The 26,602-nt window shown below is 42.0% G+C and overlaps 1 long non-coding RNA gene across 1 annotated transcript in view; it reads right to left on the reverse strand.

The window, feature by feature from the left end:
- Positions 1 to 9,800, reverse strand: part of LOC140739786 (uncharacterized) — a 30,799-nt gene extending 20,999 nt beyond the window's left edge. Inside the window, exons 1-2 of the long non-coding RNA XR_012101751.1 lie at positions 9,488 to 9,800; positions 9,029 to 9,099 (exon numbers count right to left, since the gene is read on the reverse strand). This is a non-coding gene — a long non-coding RNA (uncharacterized lncRNA). The remainder of the gene's footprint in view (positions 1 to 9,028; positions 9,100 to 9,487) is intronic.
- Between the last annotated feature and the right edge of the window lie 16,802 nt (positions 9,801 to 26,602).

Raw genomic sequence — 26,602 nt, forward strand, 5'->3', positions numbered from 1 at the left:
CTGTTTCAATTTCCCTCAAGGTCAATGGCAGATTTTCTATTAGAAATTCCTTAGAATCCCTAATAGAATGCAAGGGGGTGAAAAAAGGTTTGATTAAAAAGGATTCTGTAGTCTCATGAGGAGAAGGAAGTTAGCCCAGTGTCTTAGTAACAGTCACAGCTCCACTTACATCATTAAATAAAAACTTCATAATCTACTAGACAGGCCACTCGTTTCTACATTACTACACATCAAAAATAGTTCAAAGATAGAAAGCTATACAGCACCAAGAGGTCTTTGCTACCATTTTCATTTTTGCATGAGGGATGTTGCAACCTTTATACTTAAGTTTTCAACCTGAAAGTTTAAGAATAATTATGAAAAATCATTAATCCTGAACAGAATACAAATTAATTTTATAAAACCATTTTTTAATTGCAACTTCATTGCGCACTTGATGTATAACGACAATGGTAAAATACAGTTTGGCAAACCTCGGTCTTGTTTGCCAATAACATTCATCTATGCCACCAGAAGAAAATCCTCTTCTCTCATGGAGGCAGGAAGGAGGTACACCAGCCTAATTTATTCTATCCTCCAGATTTTCCAAAAGAACTTGCATGACTCATGAATGCAAAGAGAAGTCAACTAATTGTTGTATTATAGCAGTTATATTACTGGTCTTTTAAAGTATAATCATGGACTAAAGCAATTGTAATTTTTATTTGCCGTAAACATCCAATTGGTTTAATGATCTTGTTCAGAGAAGAAAACTACATGTCCTTCTAGGCTAGCATGAAATGTATTTGGAGACATGTAGGTGTGTTTTTTACATAATGTAGAAGCATGGAAAAAATATTTGATTGTTGATGGCTGGTTAACATTTTAACTCCGTACAAGTGAGAAGAGTGGTAAAGGACAGTCTACCATGCGGAATTTAAATAAATTCAAATCATAATAGAGGGATAACATTTCAAACTCTTAAACTTGCATTTTACCAATTGTTGCTATACAATGCAACAAATACAGTGGATTCTGGTTAATTAGGCTATTGGTTAACTGGGACACCTGTTTATTTGGGATACTATGCCACTCAGTTAGGACAGGAAACTGTTGCTGAGCAGTTTCTAACCTGCATCTGTCACGTGGACTTGCGTGGCTCTTAGACAATACACTGTTTAGAGAGATCAATTTTTTTTTTTTAAAAAAGCGTCTGTTGTGTACGGTTCTGTTCAAAAAGCAGTAACTTTTGTTACTGACAGTTGGTGAGAAATAGGCAGCAAGACAAGTTGGAACTGTTTTGCTCACTGCAGTTTCAAGCTCTCAGGCTTGGTGATGGCAGAAGTGAAAATGAAACAATCTTCACTACTCAACGAGTTAGGGATTATTAAGGTATTGACAATCATCCTGAATGTTACAATGAAAATGAAGATTTGGAGGATGCAATCGTCTAAAACATTGGATGAAGGCAGTCATCATCAACAATAGATGTCTGTGCTTATTTTGTTCACTTACAATCTAAAGAAACAGCAGTGAATTCCTCTGCTCAATTATTAGGAACTAACACACAGTTTTATAGTATTGCAGAGGGATTGCTGGCATTCTAATTTGTTCTGTATTTCATTTAAATACATAAATTGTTACTCAGTTAAATGGTAGTTTATCTTTTTTATACCTTTTAACTATTTCCATGAAACTCCAGCTAATTGGGGCAGTTGCATCATTAGACCAAAATGTGCTGGTCCTGATATGTCCCAATTAACTGGAAAACACTGCATAATTTTAAGCACAACAGTTTAAAAAAAAAAACACCTAAAAAGAGATTTTAATTTATCATCATTGTTTACTTTGCAAGAACAGCACAGTACAGGTTCTTTGGCCCATGATGTTGTGCTGACATTTTAACCTACTCTAAAATTAATCTAAATTTTCCTAAGTAATTTACACAATGTGCCCTTTTTCCAAAGATGTTACACATTGAAGGAAAAAAAAGGGTTCTATATACCATCTAAAATTACCCATGATAAAGCTCAGGCCATAAATATATCAGTTGCATAGCTGCTTTATGATCTATAATTAGACAGAATTAATTTAAATATGATCAGGCCTCAGTTCTCCCAAAATTACTCATCACTCTAGAACCAACCTGGAGATGAAAGCCAAGTGCCAGTTTCCTTGTTCCACAGCCAAATGCATTTTTATATCAATTCCCCCATTCCATCTTATTCCCATTCACGAGTTTGACGTGCGCCTGAACAGGACTTTTTTTACTTAACATCTGTTCAGCAGCCAGTTGGTTTATCTTTACCATGTGCCAAATTTCATTCCAGAGTTACCACATTCCAAAACTTTGCTTTTCCCTCTCCCAATTCCCCGCCTATGAGACTTTAGTTTAGCGACGAGTCCTATCTGCTGCTCCCTCTACTGGCACGAATGTTGATACTGTCCTCTCTCATCCTGGTCCACCAGGTCCCCAACACCCTGTCTCTTTCCCCTTCTCCACCCTTTCCACCTGCCCATCCTCCCACCGGTTCCCATCAGACCTTCCCACCTTCCTCCCCGATTCTAAGCTCCACCTTACTCCCCCATCAGATTCCATTATCTTCAACCTTGTCTCGCTTCCTTCTATCACCTCCCAGCTTTTGACACCCTTTCCACTCTCCACTCCCCAACAACTATCTGACCTGGATCAAACCATAGCTCTTGCTCCGGCTCTTCCCCACCACTTTTTTTTCCCCATTCTGGATTATCCCCCCTCATTCTCTCCGTTCAGATGAATGGTATTGACCTGAAACCTCAGCTGTGCATTCCTTCCATAGATGCAGCTTGACTCAAGATTCTCCTGACTGTGTGTTGCTCTAGACATCAGCATCTGCAGTCTCCACAAAAGTACAACCTCTCTGCTTTAGAAAAAAAATTGCAAGCACATCTCCAACACCACCTCCCTCTTTAAATTACCTGGATGCAGTGCCACCTACCAAATCCGGGTTACCTTTACAATTGCAACATGTCTGATAAATGTTCTTGACCAATTAAGTCTATAATAACCATTTTAAGTTTCAACTGCTAAAATCTTGCTGTCCCACCAGTTACCCATGGTGGTGGATACAAAAAACACCAGATTGAACTTAACTTTTTGCAACCTTGGTGTTCAATACGCCTCTGTAACAGATAACATATATCCTCTGTAACATTGCCCATCGGCAACCTATGTTGCAAAGTTATTCCGGGATTCAGTGTCACCGTGAACCTCATTTCGGTCTACATAAACGCTGTTGATATTAAGAGGGTTGAAAGCTTCAAGTTCCTAGGTGTGAACATCACTAATATCCTGTCTTGGCCTAATCATGTTGATGTCATGGCTAAGAAAGCTGAGAAAGCTTACCAATACTTCTACTTCCTCAGGAGGCTAAAGAAATTTGGCATGTCCCCAATGTATCTTACCCATTTTTAAATCAATGATTTTTCATTCAGTCTGGATGCACAACAGCTTGGTATGGCAACAGCTCTGTACGTGAACACAAGAAACCACAGAAAATTATGGATACAGCTCAAGACATTACAGGAACCAGCCTTCCCTTTATGGATTCTACCTACACTTTCATTGCCTCATTAAGGCAGCTGCATAAACAAAGACCCCTCCCACCCTGGATGTTCTCTCTTCTCCCCTTTCCCATCAGGCAGAAAATACAAAAACCCAAACGCACATACACCAGGCTCAAGGACAATTCTATCCCACTGTTGTCAAGACTCTCAAGCGGACCTCCTGTACAATCAAATAGATTCTTGGCCTCACAAGCTACCTTGTTATGATCTTGCACTATGTCATTTACCTACACTACACATTTTTGGCAGCTTTTACACTTTATTTACACATTGTTATTATTTTACCTTATTTGAGCTCAATGCACTGTGCAATGATTTAATCTGCAAGAACAGTATACATGATAAGTGTTTCACTGCATCTTGGTACATGTGGCAATAATAGACTAACACCAATCAGAAGAGATTTAGTTATGTTCTGAGAATGTATCTTTGCAAATCCCACTCCCCAAAACATCTTAATTTTCCCACATTACTCCATGTTCCAACTTCCACTTCCTTTGCAGGAACAGATCTGCACCTCTAGGGGATTCCTCACATTGTCAACAGCAATCACCCACATCATTCCCATCTTTATAAAATAGCAGCTCTTCTTCATGTTTGCAGTCCATGAATGTTTCCTATTCATTCAACACAACATTCTACATTGGAATGGATTTAAAAAAAAACACTGGCTAGCTGCAAGGATCTAAAGATGGTCATTCAGACAGTTAACTAACATAGGGAGAAGGCGGTTCGAAACAGACATTGGCTACTCACAGAACTGTACTCCTCAGCAACTATTAAAGAACATTTGTCTTCACAAGGATCCAGTACCTCTTGCAACCTCAAATAATGCTTGGGCAGGTTCACATTACTGTCACTCAGCCTCATTCCTAGCCGCCACTACTAATCTCTACCCCAACACATGATCTCCTGCTCACTGCTATATTAAGAAGGTTGCCAAAGTTCCATATTTGAGCAGAGAAAACTTCATCTATTTTCCTTCAGCCCAAAGGAACAGGCTTCCCCCAGAGTGCAGATTTTAATGAGTTGTACTTCATGCTTTAGAGAAACATCCCACATAAACTTGTCATGAACTGTTGGAGATTCTTCAAAGTTCACTTACACACAATAAAATTTCTCTGGAGCCTGTTCTTCACTGGGCCAAGTAGTAATATTCCCAGCATTGGGAACAACATTGTCCTATCACAGAACATGCATTAGTCCTATAAAAAGTTAGCTTCTGAGGTTGCAGCTACTAAGCTAAATACTCCTGACTTTAAGAATTATAATGGACAAGAGTGTAGCACTATTTACACTATGATGTTACATGGAGAAAGCCTCAATGCAATTCTACAAGTCTCATAACTAAAGATGTAACCTCAACAGTAGATGTTTCCAACTTTTTTCCAAGTAACATTCGGATGAGACATTCTGCTGTTAATGCAATTAAAATCTGGTGATTGTGGTTTCAAGGCCAGGAGTTCCTCAACAATCAGAGAAAGAATCTACTACAAGCTATCTATCAATTCCCGCAGTATCATTAGCGGCAAAGCTACTAGTGTTTGCATTCCTGAATGGAGTACAGTAAAAATCTGTAATCGTACTGTAGTATTTGCAGAGATTGTTTATGCAAGAAGTTAGTTTTATTCCTTTGGACTTACATGCAAAATACATGCAAGCATTTTGATTTGGCAATGATTGTCGAGTTTTTTATTGAATGAAGAGGCAGTGAAAGGTATGCAAATCATGCAGTTTCTGTGGAAACGCGAGTAGGTGATAGTGGTTGCAATCTGGATGTCCCAGCATCAACAAGTTCTACGGTCTGGTTCAAAGGTTAAATTTAATGTCTGTGAAACATATACAATATACATCCTGAAATGCTTTTTCTTCGCAAACATCCATGGAAACAGAGAAGTGCCCCAAAGAATGAATGACAGTTAAACGCAAGGACCCCAAAGACCCCCCTCCGGTGTCTAAGCGGCGGCAAGCAACAATGCCCCTCCCCCCACCGGCAAAACAAAAAGCGCACCCGCTACCGAGCGCAAGCGTGAGCCAAGCGATAGCAAAGACACAGACCAAAGGCTTTGCATTTCATCCGACATTCGACAAACCAAAGGTTCTCGCTCTCCCTGGCAAGGGAGAAGGAGGTGTCCCCCATTTTCACAGCGAGCGGGAGACATAACAACAACCCGCTGGTTTATGATGTTAAAAGTTCATTTCCTCGCTCGTTTCAAGCTCTGTGTCTGAAGATCGCAGAGACCTCGGGTCTTCAGGCCCACTGTGCAAGATTTTCTGGCCTCCACGACGACACCGACCCTCGATCCGCCCGTCTCCAGAGCCTCAAGATCTTAGGCTTCAGAACGCGATTGAAACTCTCAGGCCAAACTCTTGGCGTGTTGAATAACGGCCAGTCATGGAACCCCGAGATCGGGTCCCATTCCATTTGACCCTGGGCCAGGCTAAGATGACCACTTTTCTGGGGACCATTTCAGTGCACACTGAAAGGTGGCTCCAGAGTTGCTGAGTCACTTAAAGTACACCTGGTGTTTACTGAATCACTTCCGAACTCAATCATCTGGGCTCCTCACAGGTAAAATCAACTTTATCTTAAAATTCAGAAGCAAAGGAGATACCTCTGCCCTCTGAACTGCTGGATAGCAAATCTATTCAGAGGTATGGAAGGATGGATGCTAGGGAACGAAGGTTGCTTGGAAATCATATTGCAGACTGGGGCACATTGATAGAATGAGACGCCCTGATTTCCAGCAGCATTTGCGAATGATTTAGGGGCACCATGTCCGACACATCCAGGCAACCAATGACAGCTACATCTAAGAGGCAGTGAGAGCCACAAAAATGAGTTCAGGTTCACTCAGGTAGAAAACTTTGCCACGTTAGCTCCTGCAAACAGCAGATACGGTTTCAAATATCTACAGCCACCTGATCTCACGGTGTCCGACTGAGCTCCTGTTGTTTAGATATAGGGCCTTTGTGGCCAGCTTGACCTTCTCCAGTCTGGCAGCTTCGTCCATGAGGAGCACACTACCGAGGTTTCATCATGGTTCTGTGTACTCATCATAGCACAGGCAGCGCTACAGTGGTGTGGTCAGAGAGAGCTGTAACGTGCAGTGCACGTGGGCACCACTACACTCCGCAAGCTGTACAAAATTCAAATCCTGTCATCTTCTTTGAAGCTTCCCCCCCCCACCCCCCAACACACACAAATTAGATAGATAGATACTTTATTCATCCCCATGGGGAAATTCAACTTTTTTTCCAATGTCCCATACACTTGTTGTAGCAAAACTAATTACATACAATACTTAACTCAGTAAAAAATATGATATGCATCTAAATCACTATCTCAAAAAGCATTACTAATAGCTTTTAAAAAGTTCTTAAGTCCTGGCGGTAGAATTGTAAAGCCTAATGGCATTGGGGAGTATTGACCTCTTCATCCTGTCTGAGGAGCATTGCATCGATAGTAACCTGTCGCTGAAACTGCTTCTCTTCTGGATGGTGCTATGTAGAGGATGTTCAGAGTTATCCATAATTGACCGTAGCCTACTCAACGCCCTTCGCTCAGCTACCGATGTTAAACTCTCGAGTACTTTGGTTAGCACCCATTAAAAGTTTTCAATGCAACTCAGAAAGACAGCTGTAAGGTTGGAATATTTATAATTCTTCATCCCTTTTTTGTAGTCTCATATTAATTGCCCTGCCAGGTTTCAAAAATACACGTGTATCAAGTTAGAAGTCCCACACACTTGGCAAAGTGGCTCTTAATGACCAGTCAGCCCGCCTATCCCAAAGAGTTTCCCCAATAGGAATGCCGACCCAATGCCTTAAATGTTGTAGTCAGAAAATTGTCATTAAATTTCCAGCACACCAATGCTTTTCGCACAATCTTTATATCCAAAACGCTGCTTACAAAATTCATTCACATCTTTCTCCCTGCGTCCTCAAGCAAAATAATTAGCCAACATCTTCAACTACCAAGGCTCTTATTTCCAGCATTTCTTCCTCAAATCTCACTCCTGTACTTGCCATCCCCCTTTAAAACCTGTTACCTGTCCTAATGTTTTCTTAGATTGTCCCTTTTCAAGTGTTGCACCCTTAATCATCTCACTGATAGATGAATACAAGATGCTGTTATGGTAGTCATTATTCATTCTCAACAGTGACCCTACTTGCAACTGGATTTGCAAGTTGTAAACTTGAATGACTTGATTTTGTCGAGACACATCTTAAGTTTTTGACAACAGTAGTGAAGTACATAAGAACAAAAATATGCATGATGAATTCAGAGTTTGTGCAGGGACACTGAAAAAAAATAAATGATCTACAGTAAACATTTTAATTTCATATTTAGTCAGTCATAAGACCTCATTCACCCTTAAGTTAATGAGCCAAAAGTTTAAAAATAATTTAATACTGATTAATCACATATGGTTAAAGTATATTGCAATGATAACACTTACTGGATAAAGTAATAAGAAACAAAATTAATCATGGTAGCATAATTAAAATTTAAAAAGCTAATATAGTAAGTCAAGAAAATTTCAGAAAAGATACAGCATGCCTCACAGCTAAGATAAAATAGACACAGTGGAAGGGATCCGTGTGAAATATAAACACCAACACAGATTAGTGGGGCCAAATAGCTCTTTTCTTGACATACATGCTGAGCAATTTAGCTCTCAAGATTCGATTGTGGCTCTTTCCATGTTGCCAATTTTAACTCTTCCACCATTAAGCTCCAGAATTTTCTTGTTAAGTGTCCCTCTCATACATGTTACACTTCTTCCAATTTACTTCTGACCAAGCTTTTGGCAATAAGCCCTAATCTCCCGTTCTGACTCAGTGTCAATTTTTTTTTAAACATCACCTCGGCGTAGTACAATAGGATGTTTCACCATTTTAAAAAGAAGAGGAATATATAACACAAGTGATTAGCACCACTGAAGCCAAATACTGCATAAGGAATTCATATTCAAGTCAAAGATCTATGCTGTTTCTCTAATCATATGGAGACGCTGGATAAATTATTGCAAAACGACCCAATGGGAAAGCATTTTACCCATTAGGTCATTTTGGAGTATCGTTTGGAAAACTGCAATATATTTGCTATAATGAAAAAATGCATATTTTCTAAAGGAATAGAAAGACATCTGGAAAGAGACATTGATAGTAGGTTTTGCTTCATCTCTTCATATGAATTTACTTTCTTAGTTGCCGAAGGAGCCCGGACAATTAATATCAAAAATCTGCATGAATGATGCATTAAATTGTAGTTAGTGAACGCGACTAACCGCATGTATTTTCCACATAGGTGAACATGCAGAAAGCACTGGTTTGCAGCACTGTGCAAATAAGCATTTTACTCCTTTTGGTGATTTATTAACCACGTATCTACCAAACGATTGCTGCACATTTTTTGTCAGAAACGGTCAAACCTTACCCTTATCTGCATGCTTTTCTGGCAGAGGCGGGACCTCGGGCAGGTCACCTCAGTTCCTAAGGTGGAACAAACTATAAAAAGGGAAAGAACATTCAATTTTTTAAAAAATATATAGAATTGTTTGCAATGTACGGAACACTGTTTTCAAGCACATCGTTAACCTTACGACTTTAAACACCTATATACTAAGAAAATTAGCTCTCATTTTCAGACAAGATCTGTGTATAATTTACCCGTCATAAAACACGTCTGCAAAGGCTAAATGGGGGGAAAAAATTGTAATATTAGATTCAAAGACTGTTTGCAAGACCAAAAGAACAAAAGAATGCTCGTATGCATTGCACAGCGCTTATCACACTAGTCATTTATGCTGGTCAAACAGAAACTAAAACGATTTTCTTAAATATAATTTTTTAAGACCAGACTGCAGAACAGATTGCTTCGCGGTACAATACTTACAGACAAAGCCCTCTGCCCCACTCCACCTTCGGTCTACATACAGATCTGCATGTAGCTCCCAAATAGGGAGCATTTTTTTTTCAAATGTGCAGTAATTACTCAAGTCCAAAAATGAAGTACAGTCAGCTTTTGAAAAGCTCCCAAAAATTCTGGCTTACTGTCTACCCCAGTGCCCGTAGTTGGACTGTATTGAACAATGAGCTAATTCTGAGTCTTGCTGGCTTTAATCCAAAGCTTCAGTGGTGGTAATGGTCCTGCTGCAAAGCCAGACTGCTTACTCTGCATTAATAATCAACTCAAACTCCTCCAGTCTGGGGAAAACACCCAATCAGGACGCAGGAAGCGAAAATGCCGCCGTTCAACCTAACTTGACTCCCCAGCCCAGCCTATCTCCACCTTCAATTGGTCCGCTGACGTCACTTGGATTCTATTTTGGAATGTTGCTAGCCTTGAAGGGCGAGGTACGCGGCGGCGTTTGCTGTCAATCAGGCGGCGCGGGGCTCCAGCAGGGTAGGTTGCGAGGGTGCTGTCTGAATTCTGCTGTGTTGACTCATTGGCAGGGACTGACTGCGTTTCGTGCAGCCTATGTTATATAAAGTGGCGGAGCAACGTTTCAGACGCGAACTCAAAAAGCAGTTTAAAAAAAAAACATATGTTATTAATGTTCCTTTATGCAGGGCGATCCCAACAATTGCTTCTGCGGTTGGACAGATTACTCGGGAGTTTATGCAGATTAAGATATGTTATCAACTCCCAACACCGAAACAAAAGTCCCAATGCAGTACCTCATTAAAGCGTCTTTATTTGCCCCCAAGACCACTTAGAACTGAAAAGAACATTGACACACTCTTTTCTTAAAAAAAAAGTCTGGAAGACGGCATATTTTTGATCCAATGTATGTGTTAGCAAAGAGGTGACAGCGAACTTTAAAATTTAATCTGATCATTGTTTTATAGGCACAGCCAAAAACGACTAATTCCACGTAGGCTCTTTGGGGGGAAAATCATAGAAATTCCTTTAATCCAACGAAATAATTATTACTTACGTAACCAGTTAAAGACTAGGGTTGTAATGATTTAATCTCCGCGCACCACACTTCCCTAATTTTGCTCTTTTTATACAGACATAGAGCCATAAAGCAGACTACTCCAAGCCAATCAAGGTGTCTTCCTGGTGCAATTTGCCTGCATTTTGCCCATAACCCCCTAAATGCTTCCCATCTATGAGCCTGTCCAAATGTCTTTTAATCTATCCAATTGTACCCACTTCTACCACTTTCTCTGGCAGTTTGTGCCGCCTTCAGTAAGACTTGCCTCTCAGGTCCATTTGCTCCAGGGGAAAACCTTTAAGCCTATCCAACCTCTCCTCTAAACTCAAACTTCCAGTTTCTGCCACAGCCTTGTGAATCTTTTCTGCACCCACTCTAGTTTAATCACACTCTTCCTGTAGTCTGCCAACCACAAGTGCACTCAATATTCCAGGTACAGTCTCACCAATGTCCTACACAGCTGTAACATGATGTTCCAGTTCTTCTACTCAATGTCCCAACGATGACTTACATCGTATTAACCAATTTGTCTGTTTGTGCTGCCATTTTCAGGGAGCTATATACTATATCCTTGGGTCTCTTGTTCAACAACACTCCTGGCCTGGCTTAGCTTGCCAAAATGCTCCACTTAGCACTTTCTCAGTTAAATTCCACCTGCCTTTCCTTTCCCTGGTTGATCTAGACTTTGTTGTAACCTTAGACAATCTTCTTCGCCGTCCACTACACCACCAAATTTGGTGTCATCTGCAAACTAACTATTCACCCACATTCTCAGCCCAATCACTTATATACATAAGATATAGGAGCAGGATTAGGCAATTTGGCCCACTGAGTCTCCTCCGCCATTTTACCATGGCTGATCAATTTTCCCTCACAGGCCACACCCCTCCCCCCAACTCCCGGCATTTCAATTCAAATCACTTTATTTTCTGTGAGGAACTTTGTGCAGTGGTAAGGAGAACCTCACACAACTAAGATACACAACACCACACTACATAGAGTCAAACACAATATAAAATACAATAGAGAATGACTATAAAAATTAATGCGTGTAATTTAAAATACAAGTCCACATAATAAAACTGACTGTTCTTACAGTGAAAGTTGCTAAGCATACTATATATTCAAAGCTGAGTGTTGAGGGGGCAAATGGAGGAAAGCACAAAACTGGACAAGGCTCTTCTGGTGCTGATGGGCAGGGACCTGTAGCAGTGTCCAGACAGCATGAGAGTGCAGTGTGTGTGAAGAGTATATGTGATGTCCTCTATTATTTATTGAGCCTTCTTTATTGTCCATCTCTTATGGATGCTACAGAGTGATTCTTGTTCCTGGCCAGTGACCTTACTGCTTATTCTGACAATTCTGTTGAATGGGCTCTATCTGTTGATAGAGCTCATGTCTCCAAACCATGCCGCGATGTCGTAGGTTACTACTGATTCTATGAAGCATTTATAAGATGGAGAATTGATGACTTGTCCTGAAGTTTCCACATCTTCCTCAGAAAAAAACAGCCATTGTTGGCACTTGGAGAGTATCATTGGTCTCAAAGGTGAGTTTGTTATCTATAGTTGTGTCAAAGTATTTGTATTCTCCAATACGCTCTATCAACTGCCCACTTATTTCCAAGTTTGGGACAGTGTACTGTTCTAAAGTCCACTACCACTTCCTTGGTTTTACTGGGTTTCAGGTCCAGATAGTTGTTTGTGCACGATCTGACAACTCTATTGATTTCCTCACTGATACAGTCATCAGAGTTGGTAGTGTCAATGATGGCTGTGTCATCTGAGTACTTGGTGTACTGCATGCCTGGGTGTGAACTTCTGCAGTCGTCTGTGTACAGTGTGAACAAGTCTGGTGAGATAACCGAGCCCTGTGGTGCTCCAGTTGATGTTTGCCTGTTGGTGTGCCAATAACCATTATATCTCACTGTTTGATGTCTGTCTGTGAGGATGAGGAGTATGAGGTGGGAGTTTACTTTCATTCTCTGGAGCTTGTGTCCCATGGGATGGGGTTGCACAGTGTTAAATGCACTGGAGAAGTCCACAAACAACATCCTAACAAATGATCCGGGCCTCTCCAGGTGTGTGTAGGTATGGTACAGGAATGTTAGTACTGCATCATCCACACCTCTTTTTGTATCCCTTCATGTCCTGACCAATCAAGAATTTATCAACCTCTGCCTTAAATATACCCAATGACTTGGCCTCCACAGACACATGTAGCAACAAATTCTACTGATTCACCACTCTCTGACTAAAGAAATACCTCCTCATCTTTGTTCTAAAAGGACGCTCCTCTATTCTCAGGCAGAATCCTCTGGTTGTAGATTCTCTCACCATTGGAAGCATCCTCCCCACATCCACTCTGAGGCCTTTCAACATTCAATAGGTCTCAATGGGGTCACCCCTCATTCTTCTGAATTCCAGTGAGAAGGTATCTTTCAATCCCAGAGTCACTTTTGTGAACCTCCTTTGAACACGCTCCAATGTCAGCACATCCTTTCTCAGATAAGGGGCCTGAAATTGTTCACAATACTCCAAGTGAGGCCTCCCCAGTGCTTTACATCCTTGCTTTTATATTCTAGTCATCTCGGAATGCATGCTAACTTTGCATTTGCCTTCCTCCCCACTGACTCAACCTGCAAATTAACCTTTAGGGAGGACCTGCACGAGGACTCCCAAGTCTCTTTGCACCCTAAACTTTTGAATTTTCTCTCCATTTAGAAAGTAGCCTGCGCTTATATTTCTTCTACCAAAGTGCATGATCATACACTTCCCAACACTGTATTCCATCTGCCATTTCTTTGACCATTCCCCTAATGTCCTTCTGTAGCCTCTCTGCTCCCTTAGAACTACCTGCCCTTCCACCTACCCTTGTACCATTCATAAACCAGGCCACAAAGCCATCAATTCCGTCATCCATGTCATTGACATATAATGTAAAAAAAAAGTGGTCCCAACAATTTTATTGTACGTTTTGATGTACATGTGACAAATAAAGCTAATCTTTGAATCTTTTCCCTACCTTTTAATTATCCCACCACTGCACCCTGTAGCTTGTCCTTGCAGTCCTTCTTAAATAAAGGCACAATAGTTTGTCAAAACTGCATACTTGGTAATGTCATGGAAAAGTAAAACCGTGCAGATGGTCAATATCTGTGCCCGGTGTTCTGTGCTGGGTGTCAGATGTGAGACGTTGGGAGACTCCCAGCCTCCCGGATGGCCACATCTGCACCAGGTGCACTGAGCTGCAGCTCCTTAGGGAACTGGAGATGCAGCTCGATGACCTTCGTCTGGTCAGGGACAGTGAGGAGGTGATAGAGAGGAGCTATAGGCAGGTAGTCACACTGGGGCATTGGGAGACAGATAAGTGGGTAACAGTCAGGAGAGGGAAGGGAAGGAGTCAGAAGCTAGAGAGTTACCCAGTGGCTGTACCCCTGAACAATAAGTACTCCTGTTTGAGTACTGTTGGGGGAACGGCCTACCTGGGGAAGCAATGGTGTCCACGCCTCTGGCACAGAGTCTGGCCCTGTGGCTTAGAAGGGTAGGGAAATGAATAGGATGGCAGTAGTGATAGGGGACTCTGTAGATAGGGGGTCAGACAGGCGATTCTGTGGACGCAGGAAAGAAATACAGATGGTGGTTTGCCTCCCAGGGGCCAGGGTCTGGGATGTTTCTGATTGTGTCCATGATATCCTGAAGTGGGAAGGAGAACAGCCAGAGGCCGTGGTACATATTGGTACCAACAACATAGGTAGGAAAAGAGCTTCACCATGGATCGTCACCTTGTCCTGTTGGAGAAGCTTGTGTGGTCCTGAGATCCCGAGGGCGATACCGTCTGGAGCTATGCTCCTGGTAGGCTCACCCATGGTGGTAAGGTCGAGGGTGAGGTCCCTGACAAAGAACAATCCAAACAAGACCTCAATGGTGGAACAGGTGGACGAAGTCACTTTGAACTCAACGGCTGTGAAGGCGGATGAAGGCTGCAACAAATTCATCAGCTCCAATTGTCGTGGTTTCCATGCCATTGGAATCAGTTGGTTGATTTGTGAAGTATCGTGTGCTTCTTGGAGTGCAACATCAAGTACACGTTAAACAAATACCCGCACAGGCATCTTCGCTCTGTGGAAACGGAACAAAGACCATCATCCTCGACCTCGAGGGATAGCCACGACGAAGTAGGAAAAGGGAGGAGGTTCTGAAAACAGACTTCAAGGAGTTAGGAAGGAAGTTGAGAAGCAGGACCACAAAGGTATTAATCTCAGGATTACTGCCTGTGCCACGTGACAGTGAGTATAGGAATAGAATGAGGTGAAGGATAAATGCGTGGCAGGGATTGGAGCAGGAGGCAGGGATTCAGATTTCTGGATCATTGGGACCTCTTTTGGGGCAAGTGTGACCTGTACAAAAAGGACGGGTTTCACTTGAATACCAGAGGACCAATATCCTGGCGGGGAGGTTTGCAAAGGCTATTGGGGAGAGTTTAAACTACAAACGTAGAATTGCTGGGGGGTGGGAACTGAACTGAAGAGACAGAGGAAGAGGCAGTTGGCCCATTAATAGAGAAAGCTTGGAGACAGTGCGAGAGGGAGGATAGGCAGGTGACAGAGAAGGGACGCGCTCAGACCGATGGTTTGAGATGTGTCTATTTTAATGCATGGAGTATTATGAACAAAGCAGATGAGCTGAGAGCGTAGATCAGTACTTGGAGCTATAATGTTGTGGCCATTACAGAGACTTGGATGGCTCAGGGGCAGGAATGGTGACTTCAAGTGCCAGGCTTTAGATGTTTCAGAAAAGACAGGGAGGGAGGCAAGAGAGGTGGGGGCGTGGCACTGCTGATCAGAGATAGAAAAGGAGGACATCATGGAGGGATTGTCTACTGAGTCTCTGTGGGTGGAAGTTAGGAACAGAATAGGGTCAATAACTCTACTGGGTGTTTTTTATAGACCACCCAAAAGTAACAGGGACATCGATGAGCAGACAGGGAGACAGGTTCTGGAAAGGTGTAATAATAACAGGGTTGTTGTGGTGGGAGATTTTAATTTCCCAAATATCGATTGGCATGTCCCTAGAGTGAGGGGTTTAGATGGGGTGGAGTTTGTTAGGTGTGTTCAGGAAGGTTTCTTGACACAATATGTAGATAAGCCTACAAGAGGAGAGGCTGTACTTGATCTGGTATTGGGAAATGAACCTGCTTAGGTAACATAGAAACATAGAAAACCTACGGCACATAGCGGCCCTTCGGCCCACAAAGCTGTGTTGAACATTTCCTTAGCTTAGAAATTACTGGGGTTACCCATAGCCTTCTATTTTTCTAAGCTCCATGTACCTATCCAGGGGTCTCCTAAAAGACCCTATCATTTCCGCCGCCTGTAGCCCATTCCACGCACTCATCACTCTTTGCATAAAAAACTTACCCCTGACATCTCCTCTGTACCTACTTCTAAGCACCTTAAAACTATGCCCTCTCATGCTAACCATTTCAGCCCTGGGAAAAAGCCTCTGACTATCCACACGATCAATGCCTCACATTATCTTGTACACCTCTATCGGGTCACCTCTCATCTTCTTTCGCTCCAAGGAGAAAAGGCCGAGTTCACTCAACCTATTCTCATGAGGCATGCACCCCAATTCAGGCAGCATCCTTGTAAATCTCCTCTGCACCCTTTCTATGGTTTCCCCATCCTTCCTGTAATGAGGCGACCAAAACAGAGCACAGTACTCTAAGTGGGGTCTGACCGGGGTCATATATAGCTGCAACATTACCTCTCGGCTTTTAAACTCAATCCCACATTTGATGAAGGCCAATGCACCATATGCCTTCTTAACCACAGGGACAACCTGCATAGCAGCTTTGGGTGTCCTATAGACTCGGACCCCAAGATCCCTCTGATCCTCCACACTCCCAAAATCTTACCATTAATACTATATTCTGCCATCACATTTGACCTACCAAAATGAACCACCTCACACTTACCTGGGTTGAACTCCGTCTGCCACTTCTCAGCCCAGTTTTGCATCCTATCAATGCATGGGGTACCTTATCAAATGCCTTGCTGAAATCCATATACACTACATCTACGGCTCTACCTTCATCACTGTGTTTAGTCACATCCTCAAAAAATTCAATCAAGCTCATAAGACACCATCTGTCTTTTACAAAGCAATGCTGACAATTCCTAATCATATTACGCTTCTCCAAATGTTCGTAAATCCTGCCTCTCAGGAACTTCTCCATCAACTTACCAATAGTGTACTGAAGAAAGAATCACTGGTCTATAATTTCTTGGGCTACCAGGTCTGCAACCCTCCAATCCTCCGGAACCTCTCCCGTCCCCATTGATGATGCAAAGATCATGGCCAGAGGCTCAGCAATCTCCTCCCTTGCATCCCATAGTAGCCTGGGGTACAACTTGTCCAGTCCTGGTGACTTATCCATCTTGATGCTTTCCAAATACTCCAGCACAACTACTTCCTTAATATCTACATGCTCAAGCTTTTCTGTCCACTGTAAGTCATCCCTACAATTTCCAAGATCCTTTTCCGTAGTGAATACTGAAGCAAAGTATTCATTAAGTACCTCTGCTATCTCCTCCGGTTCCATACACACTTTTCCGCTGTCACACTTGGTTGGTTCTATTCTCTCACATCTTATCCTTTTGCTCTTCACATACTCATAGAATGCCTGCCTGAGACCTGACACCCAACCAAGTTCATTTCATTAATTTCATTTCAAGTTCATTGATGAAGATAGAGCAGTAGATGTAGTGTATATGGATTTCAGCAAGGCATTTGATAAGGTACACCATGCAAGGATTATTGAGAAAGTAGGGAGGCATGGGATCCAAGGAGACATTGCTTTGTGGATCCAGAACTGACTTGCACACAGAGGCAAAGAGTGGTTGTAGACGGGTCATATTCTGCATGGAGGTCGGTCACCAGTGGAGCGCCTCAGGTCACCTTCTGGGACCCCTACTCTTTGTGGTTTTTATAAATGACCTGGATGAGGAAGTGGAGAGATGGGTTAGTAAATTTGCTGATGACACAAAGGTTGGGGGTGTTGTGGATCGTGTGGAGGGCTGTCAGAGGTTACAGTGGGACATCGATAGAATACAAAACTAGGTTGAGAAGTGGCAGATGGAGTTCAACCCAGACAAGTGTGAGGTGGTTCATTTTGGTAGGTCAAAAATGATGGCAGAATATAGTATTAATGGTAAGACTCGGCAGTGTGGAGGATCAGAGGGATCTTGGGGTCTGAGTCCATAGGACACTCAAAGCTGCTGCTCAGGTTGACTCTGTGGTTAAGAAGGCATATGGTGCATTGGCCTTCATCAATCGTGGAAATGAGTTTAGGAGCCGAGAGGTAATGTTGCAGCTATATAGGATCCTGGTCAGACCCCATTTGGAGTACTGTGCTCAGTTCTAGTCACCTCACTATGGGAAGGATGTAGAAACCATAAAAAGGGTACAGAGGAGATTTACAAGGATGTTGCCTGGATTGGGGAGTATGCCTCATGAGAATAGGTTGAATGAACTCTGCCTTTTCATCTTGGAGTGACGGAGGATGAGAGGTGACCTGATAGATGTGTATAAGATAATGAGAGGCACTGATCATGTGGATAGTCAGAGGCTTTTTTCCTAGGGCTGAAATGGCTAACTCGAGAGATCACAGATTTAAAGTGTCTGGAAATAGGAGGAGATGTCAGGGATAAATTTTTTACACAGAGATTGGTGAGTGCATGGAATGGGCTGCCAGCAACGGTGGTGGAGGTGGATACGATAGGGTCTTTTAAGAGACTCCTGGATAGGTACATGGAGCTTAGAAAAATAGAGGGCTGTGGGTAACCCTAGGTAATCTCTAAGGTAAGGACATGTTCAGCACAGCTTTATGGGCCAAAGGGCCAGTATTGTGCTGTAGGTTTTCTATGTTTCTACGTTTCTGTCTGAAAGAGGGAACAGGAATGGTTTGAAACGCCCAGGAGATCAGGCAACACCTGTGGGGTAGGGTGGGTGGCGGAGGGGGGTGTGGTTGTGCAGAAGAAGGGAAACAAACTAAGTTAACATTTAGATCAACAATTTTTAACTAGAACAAAATCTCTTGATAGTCTTTTGAGCAAATAATATACAATATTAACTGAGCTATACACAACCTAATTAATTAGAGATGAACGGAAGTGAATATTATTTGTTATATCGACGCAGATACAATTGCTGCCACTGGACAAAGATTACACCTTTAAAAACTGAAATGAAATTACTTTTCGATAAAGACATAATCAGAGAGAGTGTCACAAGGGGGCCTTCTCTTAGTCTCATTCGCTGAAGGTTTTGTCCTCGTCCCATTTCCTTTCACCTGGATATTTTTTCCAAAAATGCAAATGAACTGGTTTTGAAAATTTGTGTGAGGAAGAGACCATTGAATTGTATGTGTCATCAGTAAAAGAGTGGAATATTTGAGTCTTTGAAAGAAGATACATTCTCAAGTTTATGCAGGTACCAATTGATGTCACTGTTAGGTGAAGATATTCTTTAGCATGTATATCTGTCATCAGATTACCTATGTTTTAAAGTCAAGGAGCATGCCAGGGCATGTCCTGTACTCTCCAGTGAAAGAGGCGATATAATTTTTCTCAAACATATGAAAGAAACGTATAAGAGACAAGCCTGTAGTGTAGCCTGCAGAAGGGGAGGAATGAGAATTGGCACCTGCAGAAATATACCCAGGCAGACTTGAGCAGCAAGAACTGTGTTTTTTTAAGTTGAGAGACTAGTAAATGTTGATAATTAGGAGGTTTGAGGAGACATATAGACACACCCTTATAGACACACCCTAGAAAGTTATCATGCAAGGCCAGTAGCAATTAAATTAATTAGTGTCATGGAGTATATGTTTGATATAGTCTACATGAATTTTCACAAGGCATTTGCCTCAACGGAGTCTCGTTGCACATTACCCCAAGGATCTGGGCTCAGTCCTCATTTCCTGACTTTGTGAATCACAATCAAGTTTATTACCACTGAGATGCGTCGCAAAATTTGTTATTTTGCAGCAACGGTACTGTGCAATACATAAAATTTACTGTAAATTACAGTAGAACTATGTAAGAATAGTGCAATAAGAGAACAAAATAGTGAGTTTGTTTCCTGGGTTTGCGGACCATTCAGAAGTTTGATGATGGAGCAGAAGGAGCTGATCCTAAAACGTCGAGTGTGCATCTTGAAGCTTGATTACATGTCGATTACATGTTTTCCCCACATGACTGTGGATTTCTGCTAGATGCTCTGGTTTCTTCCTACAACACCACACGTCACATAGTGATTGATATGTTCAATGACACCTGTAAATTTCCCTTAAGTGGAAAACTTTTTCTATGCCATGGACTTCTACTACTAACAGAGCGATCCGCGGACCGCAGGTTGGGAACCCCTGCCTTAGAGCCAAAACCACTCAGAGGAGTTGAAGGGTGTGTGAGAGAGAATAAGCTGCAGAGCTACAGAAGAGACGGGGAATGCTATGAACCAACTGACCTGCTGCAGCTCTTCTGTGTTGTATTAAGTCTTGTATAGGAGGCTGGTCAGAAAAACAGGGATTCAGGCAAAAGTGAATCCAAAATTAGTTCAGTGGGAGAAAGCTGGATAATATTTAAAAATTAAGGTAAGAAAGAGTTTCCCTTCTTGGGGGAATGTGAGTACTTGGAATTCTCTACATTCAGAGTTCATTCTTCACAACCCCAGGTGTAGGATTCCAGTCTTGTTGAGTAGTTTGCACTATTACGCTTGTGGAATAAGGTGTTATAGAGACAGCACGGTGGTTGCAGAGCCACTCAGAAACCAAACCCGGAAATGTGAAGAGCCTTTGCTCATTTTATCTCACCACATGCACAGGTGCAGGACAGACCAGGCAGAAGCATCTCTGCGAGGATCAAACTGCATTGTATTTTACACCTTCTAGAAGGATGGTGCGTGATGGGTGATTGACAGGCCAGCTACGTCACCATATACTACCTTAGTGTATTTACCATATACTAAATGAATCTACCTTGAGATTCATTTTCTTGTGAGCATTCACAGAAGAATGAAGAAATACGATAGAAACAATGAAAAACTACACACAAAGACTGATAAACAACCAATGCATAAAAGAAGACAAGTTGTGCAAATCCAAAAAAATCAAATAATAACAGTAATAATTGTAAATAAATAATACTGAGAACACGAGTTGTAGGCCAACTCATTATACACATTCTTAACTACACTGTCAACTTAATTGTGGTGTCAGTTATGTGCTGGTCCCAGGACAGATTTTCTGATATGATAACATCAATGTTTTTAAAGTTACTGATCCTCTCCACCTCCAATCCTCTAATGATGACTGGCTTATGGACCTCTGAACAGCTTCCTCCTGTAGACTATAATCAGAGCTTAGGTGTTACCGATAATCAGTGAGAGGTTGTTGTAGCACCATTTAATAAAATTTTTAACCTCCCACCTTAAACTCAAACTAATACTGGACTCAGTTTAGTTTTAACTTGTTCATCCATAAAAATCTATTTTTTTAAATTGTTCTACTTGGTGTTTGTAACTTTTGAAAATTCCCAGCTCTTGATTCATCAAACCGTTTGCTAACCTGTTCAGTTAAATCAGGCCAAATCTCACAATAGCATGTTGAATGTATGACAATAATGTCAGAGTTAGGATTACCGTATAAACTAAGGGAAAACTCATGTCTGATTGGTGTAAATATGGTTAATGGAATAATTTTTGCTTCTAAATTATTTGCATGACAACTTGCAGAATTTATTTCAGTATCTCAATTCAAGGGATTTAAATGGACTAAACAAATTTATAATGTTTCACCTTTATCAATTATAAAACAAAATAAATTTCAAACATATGCTTATAGAAAAATATACTTTTGAAAATGAAGGACATCTTTGTAAGTATGTTTATTTAATATTTGGAAGTGTTTACTTCAGCACTGAAATTAGAACCAGAAAAACATAGGCTGGCCTGTATTTGTGCCAAAGGTACTGGAGAAATCTTATTTGGAGTCAGCAGGTCCGATTGGTCAAAGAAATTTCACACTTTTGTCTGAGCAGTTTTGAACACACAAACACGAGAAATTGTGCAGATGCTGGAAATCCAAAGCAACACACACAAGAACTCAGCAGGGTTAGACGGCATCTGAGGAAATGAATAAACAGTCGATGTTTCAGGCCAAGACCCTTCTTTGGGACTGGAAAGAAAGGGGGTCACAAGCCTGGGATTTACTAAGTGAGCTGCAGTAAGTTCTGACTCTAAAGGTCCACATGTTCTTACAACAGAGCCTCAGCATTATGCTGAGGAACTTTTACTCATATCTTATGGCTAATGATACTTGGCATAGGATCTGATTGTCCAGTAGGGACTCCAAGCCCTGTGGATTCAGAAGCAAAGGGAAAAAGCAGATGTTTTTTATTAGGATTTCATACCAGCTGAGTGTCAAACACGAGGAAATCTGCAGATTCTGGAAATTCAAGCAACACACACAAAATGCCGGTGGAATGCAGCATTTTGTGTGTGCCAGCTGAGTGTTATTGTTTACTTTAAGTGTTTTATGTGCTTCTATCATTTGTTTGTTGAAAATTCTGATCTTTATAAATGTCCCTGAACTTCAGAAACTCATTCGGGATGTTTATGTTTTGTGTGGGGAGCGAGCCTCCTCTCTTCCAGCTGAGGTTTAATGCCTCCGTATCTTGCCCAACTGACTGTGGGCAAGTGGGGTTTACAGCCGCAACTTTCAGCAGAGGCTGGTTGCACTATCATCCAACCCATTTTTCTGGTGCTCACTGTCCTGCAAACATGAATTTACAATTATATGTAAGCTTTTCCCCATTTTTTTTACGGTTGGATTCTGTGGCAGCTGTACATTGAAATATGTAATATTTTTTTAAAAACTAAAGTACAATAAGAAATATATTTTTAAAAAAGGAGTGAAAAAGGAGAGCAAAAAAATCTGGAAGAGAACAATATTGAGGTAGTGGGAAGAAGCTGCTTCTGAAACATTGAACGTGTGTCTTTAGGCTTCTGTACCTCTTCCTTGATGGTACCAATGAGAAGAGAGCATGTCCTGGTGATATGGGTCCTCAGTGATGGATGTCATTTGAAGGTGTCTTCGATGCTGGGAGGCTAGTGCCTCTGATGGAGCTGGCTGAGTTCAAAACTTTCTGCAGCTTTTTTTCCCGATCCTGTGCAGTGGCCCCCTCCATACTAGATGGTGAGTGAGAGGTTAAATGCTTTCCATGGTACATCTGTTGCAATTTGAAGAAGTCTTTGGTGTCATACAAAGTCTCCTCAAACTCCTAATGAATTACAGCTGCTGTCAGAGCTTCTTAGTAGTTGCATCAATATGTTGGGTCCAGGATAGATTTCCAGACATGTTGACACCCAAGAACTTAAAACTGCTCACCCTTTCCACTGCTGATCCCTCCATGAGGTTTGGTGTGTGTTCCCTCAACTTCCCTTTCCTGAAGTCCTGTAGTTCACCACTATATCCTGGAGACTGAGGCCGGGGCTGTGTCTCCAATCGCCTTTATACCGGGGTCCGTGGGAGGAGCCACGGTCAGTGGGAGGAGCCACAGGAGCAGTCAGCGGGGGGGGGGGGGGGTCCAGACAGGTATATGTAGTTCACCATAAGTCCACAATCAGTTCTTTGGTCTTACTGACATTGAGTGTGAGGTGTTGTTGCAACACCTCCCAACCAGCTGATCTATCTCACTCCTGTACGCCTCCTTGTCACCATCTGAGATTCTGCCAGTAACAGTTGTGTCATCGGCACATTTATAGATGGTGTTTGAGCTCTGTCGAGGCACACAATTGTGTGTGTAGAGAGAGAGAGAACATCTCTGAGGTGTGCCAGTGTTGATAATTGGTGAGGAGCAGATGTTATTTCTGATCCGCACCAACTGTGGTTTCCCCGATGAGGAAGTCAAAGATCCAGGTGCAGAGAGAGGTACAGAGGCCCAGGTTTTGGAGCTTGTTGATTAGTACTGAGTGTATGATGGTGTTGAAAGCTAAGCTGCAATCAACAAACAGCAGGCTGACATGGGCATTGCTCTCATCCAGGTGATTCAAGGCCAAGTAGAGGGCCAGTGAGATTGTATCCATAGTAGACTTATTGTGGTGATAGACAAATTGCAGTGGGTGAAGGTCCTTGCTTAGGCAGGATTTGATTCCGTTCACGTCCTCTCAAAACACTTCATCACAGTAGATGTGAGTGCCACTGGGTGATAGTCTTTGAGGCAGCTCACCCTGCTCTTCTTGGGCACTGGTATGATTGTCGGCCTTTTGAAGCAGATGGACACCTCCAGCCACAGCAATGAGAGGTTGAAGACGTCCTTGAACAGATCCAGTTGGTTAGTATAGAGTTTCAGTGCCCTACCAGGTGCACCATCGGGGCCTGGCGCTTTGCGAGGGTTGACCTCTGAGACAAGCCAGACCTCATCTAAAAAAGGCATCTAGAATCTCATAATTAATATATGAGGCAGCCTTATTCTCTTATCAGAACACATTTATTTTACGCTCAATCCATCCTATCTTTGAAATTCTCAGCGTTATTTCCATTAAGTAGTGTGTTGAGTTAGTTTGGGGGAAGGTCTCACCAGAATGCATTGAATGGTGGTGGAAGATGATGAAAGCAGGTTGAGGTAAAGATACAGATTAGGCTTATTTGTCACATGTACATTGAAACATACAGTGAGAAGTGTCATTTATGTCAATGATCAACACAGTCCGAGTATGTGCTGGGACAGCCCATAAGTGTCTCCATGTTTCCCTTGCCAGCACAGCATGTTCACAACTTACTAATTCATAGGTCTTTGGAAGTGGAGGAAATGCAGAGTACCTGGAGGAAACCCGCGCGATCACGGCAAGAACGTGCAAACTCTTAGGGAGTCCGGTGGGAATTGAATCCCAATTGCTGGCACCATAAAACTTTATGCCAGCTGTTACACCACCACGCTGTCCACAGTCAGAGAGGTGATTTGATGGAAACTTACACAATTGTGTCTGGTTTCGTTAATCTAGGGAGAAGCTGTTTGCAATAAGATGTGGTTTGAAGGACTGGCAAGCACAAGGCCAAATTGTTGGGCTAAAAGCACATGGTGGATCTGAGGGAAACTTTTTGTAAAAACTGGACCATAGTTGTCTGAAATTCGTGTGTAAATATTTAGTCATAGCAGAATGAACAAGGTACTTGAGGGACATTACATTGCTACGTATGCAGAAAGAGTGGTGTTGTACAGGGAGACATCATGGCCCACAACCCAAATGACCTGCTTCAGTGCAATAGCAAGTCTAGACTTCCAGGTTTCTTTGATTAGATGTGACTAGACAGCAAATTCTTTGGTAATAAAAAAATAAATCTTGGTCAGACATCTTAGTCAATGTCAAAGAATTTCTTTTATGTAAAAGTACTCATGCTAGAAAGGAATTCAACTTACTGCTTACAAAGATTTTTTCAATGACTCATGTCTGACAACCTTATACATCATTGCAAAGCAGCAGTTAACATCAAAAAATCAATTATTCTTACATATGGAAATTGCTCAATCAATCTAAAGTCAAATTCTGTTGTTACTTTTTTTGCTGATTACAGCATATAATCGTGATTCTTCCAGTTTTGGAACTCATCCAGCTGAGTTCATTCTGTGTACTTTACCCGATTTGACCTGATGCTTACTTGTGCGTTTATCTCATTATAATGATCAGCACAATTTCCTGTTGCATCAACAGTCCAAAACTTCTCAGGCTTTGGGGGAATGGCGATAGCTGCTGGCTTCAAGCCTCCGGACTGCAGCCCAGAAGAGGAACTTGACTCCAGCAAAGAGCTGTCAGTGGCTTTTAAGAATTTCTTCTCCTAGGCCACTTTCTCTCAGCCACACAAACACAAAATGCTGCAGGTCCAGGAAATCTGAAATCCCAGAGTATTGAAAGGATTGGCAGCGGAGATGGTGGATGTATTGGTTGTCACTTTTCATAATTCTTTACACTCTAGAATGGATTACTTTAGATTAGAGGGTAGTAAATGTGATCCTGCTAATTAAGAAAGAAAGGAGAGAGAAAACATGGAACTACTGACCTTTTAGACTAACCAATGCAGAATGCAGTAATTTGTATTGAACAATGTAGTGCGTAATGTATGGACATCTAGAAAAGATAAGACTGAGCATAATTACCATGGACTGACAAAAGGGAAATCATGTCTGTCTCATCTACTGAAGTTGTTAAGAATGCCTTATGAGGTTAGGTTGAGCAAGCTAGGGCTTTTCCCTTTGGAGTGAAGGAGAATGAGAGTCAACTTGATAGAGGTGTACAAGATGATAAAAGGCATAGATCAAGTGGATAGCCAGACACTTGTGGAAACTCTTAATATGAGGAGGCATATTTTTTAAGGTTAGATTGACCTCAGAGTAGGTTAAAAGATTGGCACAACATTGTGGGCTGAGGGGCCCGTACAGTGCTGTAATGTTACATGTTCTTTGAAGATGTGATCAATAGAGTAGATAAGGAAATGTTGTGGGAAATCATGTTCGTGTGTTCACTGAGTGGGTACATAAGACGCTAACAATAAATAGGTTAGCTATTTATTTACAAGACAAAACAGACAACTAAACATGCAGTAAACCCTTCAACCTAACAGTTTACAGATACTTATCTAAACTGAGCGCCCAAAATAGCAGGACAAAACTAACACTAAGCGTACACACCAGTAGCAAGTACTTATTTATGTGTATCTGGGCCCCCGGCACTGCAGAAACCTCCCCCTCCCCCCATTGTCTGCTGTTTCTGGTCCACGGCGACTTGAGAGGAAAAGATACTGCAAGGTTAACACGTGCCAGAATTAAACCCTACCGGCACCGTGACATCATCAGCTAAACAGAAGCTAGTGAAGGGGCCACAATGCTCCTTACACTGGTCAGTCCCCACCCTTTGAAAGCCACAACACTACGATGCTCGGCCCGCAGGGTAATATAATCCCCACGGACATCGCACTATACTATACACAAAGCATAACACAATTATCAA

This window comes from Hemitrygon akajei, chromosome 2, assembly GCF_048418815.1.
Source record: "Hemitrygon akajei chromosome 2, sHemAka1.3, whole genome shotgun sequence".
Classification (NCBI taxonomy): Eukaryota; Metazoa; Chordata; class Chondrichthyes; order Myliobatiformes; family Dasyatidae; genus Hemitrygon; species Hemitrygon akajei.